The 3,458-nt window shown below is 32.9% G+C and overlaps 1 long non-coding RNA gene across 1 annotated transcript; it reads left to right on the forward strand.

The window, feature by feature from the left end:
- The first annotated feature begins 255 nt into the window (after nucleotides 1-255).
- Nucleotides 256-1,297, forward strand: LOC127720035 (uncharacterized). Its single transcript, XR_007990590.1, has 2 exons — nucleotides 256-524; nucleotides 849-1,297. It is a non-coding gene; the product is annotated as an uncharacterized LOC127720035 (long non-coding RNA).
- The last annotated feature ends 2,161 nt before the right edge of the window (nucleotides 1,298-3,458 follow it).

The following is a 3,458-nucleotide window of genomic DNA, read 5'->3' on the forward strand; positions in this document are numbered from 1 at the left end:
CGTACAGAAAAAAACTAGAGGCTCTAAAGAGCCTGTGTCACTCATTTAGGTCTATGAGCTGATGATGATCTTCAACCATGTGGACTAGAGAAAAATTCCTGACAAATATTTTTTTCTCGTTGATCTTGTATTGCTGATAATTTTTTCTGTTTAATGTTTCTCTTTATTTTCTTTAATTTTTAAAGGCAATCAGTCCTATAAAAAGTAAACCAACTATTTAGGCAAATATTACTTATTTGCAGATCTTGTCTCCTCCATAGTTGCCAACTGACATGATATTCGCGTGTAATACACGCTTTTTCAACGGTTTACACGCGAGGATTTTATCACATGGCGTGTACACGCTTTTCACCACTTTACACGCAATTACACGCTTTTTAGTTGTTTTGTTTTTTTGGTTGTTAGTGATATCGCGATTCTCGGGTTTTTTCATTATAACACGATAAATACCGAAATTTCGAAGTAATTGTTTGGTGGCCATTGTTTATTTTTCTCTATATGGACGAACAGCAAAAGCTCTTAAGGTAAGTAGTTTGTGATTAGTTTTTACGATTTTGGGACTTTCTTTCTTTCAAATTCACTTAGGGAAAATTTCCACAGAAAGAGGTAGCTTTCAGGACCTGTACCGTCGTCTAAAGAGTCGATTTTAAGCGAAAACGATGAGTACGTACCAAGATTCAAGATTTATAAATTATATAATTTTGGGAGTTCGAGTTTAAATCATCGAGGGATGAGTAACGCATTGTGCACTCTATGTTGCAATCCTAACAATACATATGAGAGGAGAACTAAAATACATAGCTATTTGATTAAGCATTTAACAATTATAAAATATTTTTCTTTTTCAGTTTCAAATGTAGCCAACAGATTTCCACAGGCCATAGGGGATGGAAATATCACGGAACTGTTGGATCAGTTCTCATAGTATTAGCTGTCTTCTGATGAACTACCCAGTTTTGACCAGGCAATAGCAACATATATTGTATAGTTTGTTGGGAGCAATGGCAGAGATCATAGATGACATTTTAGATGGCAAAAAAACATTATGACACTCTTTCAAAGCTTCATGAAGCTATTTTAGTTCAGCCAAATATCAATTCTGACTGTGAGAGATCATTTTCAATTATAAAGAAATTTACACTGAATTCTGATCAGAACTTGACAATGATATGTTGTGTGCCTTGTTATCAAGTAAATGTAACCAAATCAGCAGGTGTTTTGACTATGTGCCTAGTGGTGTTGCTTTAAAAGCAGCAAAACAGACCACTGTTGAATACAATAAAAGTTTACAGTTGAATATTGTTTTTTATATTAACAAATTTGCATAGAATGTGAAATTATGAACATTGTTCATATTAAAAAGTCCGCATCTACGTCACGCGTTTTCACACGCTTTTTGACATGTCATGTCATGTCATGACATGATTTCTCATTGTCAGAGGTTGGCAAGTATGGTCTCCTCTACGTCAATTATTTCTACTTATAAATCAAATATTGCTCTTACATCAACTTAATCCTAACATTCAAAATTTTAGATTATGAGACCAACATTCAGAAAACCTGGGTGACAAGATATCACATTTGGGGATCAGGAAAAGCATGAGGGAGGAGAAAGTCACTTCGCCATGTTCACCTCGTAGAGCAAGCTATTATGACAAGATGTCAGCTTAAAAATATATAAAAAATGTGTTTTTCTTCTGCAGGAAACAATATCTAGCAATCAAAATAAATAATTACCAAATTCATAATCAAACAAGGAAATATCTATTTCATATTTTTCAATTCCTATTCTCAGTCTGTAAGAACAAGCATCAAGGAAAACCAACATATGGAATGATTGTTTTATAGGATTTACGTCAATACAACATTCCACAGCTGTACAGATATCTGGTATATGACAAGTCACTGGTCCTGTCAATGGCTGTAGATCTACAGATTTATCACAAGCTGAAAAAATAAAATGGTTTTAAAAGTTTGGAGAAAATTTAGAACAAGATTTGTCATAGTGCAGTTCATTTCGTTTTACCATAATAGTGAAATTTAACTAAATAAATGGAGAATGTGTCCCCATGGACACAGATGATGCCCCAGCTTGCATACAACATAATAGTGAAATTTAACTAAATAAATGGAGAATGTGTCCCCATGGACACAGATGATGCCCCAGCTTGCATTCAACATTATAAAGGGACATAACTCAAGAACGATAAAAGTGACGCTACCGAAATTTGTAGTTGATCTGAGTTTTGTGGTAATAAGTATTGTGTGTAGGTTTCATGTTTGGTTGGGGCAAACTTGAGCTAGAGAACGGAAACTAGAAAAATTGCAATTTTTCAATTTATAAAGGGGCATAACTCGATAATGGTTAAAGTGACGCCAACAAAAATTCAACCTGATCTGTGTTTTGTGGTGATAAGCATTGTGTATAAGTTTCATAACATTTGGTTGAGGAAAACTTAAGTTAGAGAACAGAAACTAAAAATTTTGCAATTTTTTCATTTATAAAGGAGCATTACTCTAGAACTGTTAGAGTGACGCTACCAAAATTCAAACTTGACCTGTATTTTGTGGTGATAAGCATTGTGTTTAAGTTTCATAACATTTGGTTGAGGCAAACTTAAGTTAAAGAATTGAAACTAAAAATTTTGCAATTTTTCCATTTATAAAGGGGCATAACTCTAGAAGAGTTAGAGTGACACTACCAAATTCAAACTTGATCTGTATTTTGTGGTAAAAAGCATTGTGTATAAGTTTCATAACATTTGGTTGAGGCAAACTCAAGTTAGAGAACTTAATGCCCCCTCCGCTACGGCGGGGGCCTAAAAAAAACCAACAAAACATTACTGCTAGTTTGCTGGTTTTCAACTAAAATTGACTAAAATAATTGTGACACTGTATTTGCAAGTTCATTCATTTCATTAGACATCATTTCATAGAAATTATGTAAATAGAAAAATTCTGCCACTGAAATGAATTAATCTAGATAAAATGCTTACAAAACAGGTAGTACCAGAACATATTTTGAAGAAACGTAAATTAGGGCTGATCCTTTTAAAACATACATGAGACACATGAAAGGCACTATGAAATTTTTACTTATTGCAGGAGACCAATCCTTTTTTTTTAACGATGTAAATGAGTTTTAATATTGCCTATATAGGTGTTTATCCCATCTTAAAGGGATTTATGTGGTTACTAATTGAGTTTCAATAAAACAACTCTTAGTGGTAACACAATGTTCCTTAAAAACCCAAATAATTTGTAAGATATGAAATACAAACAACCAAATTTTTTCCTTGGAAACTTTAAACAGACCAAAATGTTTATCTCTCATATTTTTTATCGAGTTAAACAACAAAAAAATGGATGACTACAACAGACTTTATAAAAATTAAAAGCCACAAATTCTTATATCGTTTAATAATCAAACTCTTACTTGTATTCCATTCACCATTACT

Source organism: Mytilus californianus, unplaced genomic scaffold, assembly GCF_021869535.1.
Source record: "Mytilus californianus isolate M0D057914Y unplaced genomic scaffold, xbMytCali1.0.p SCAF_11, whole genome shotgun sequence".
Taxonomy (NCBI): Eukaryota; Metazoa; Mollusca; class Bivalvia; order Mytilida; family Mytilidae; genus Mytilus; species Mytilus californianus.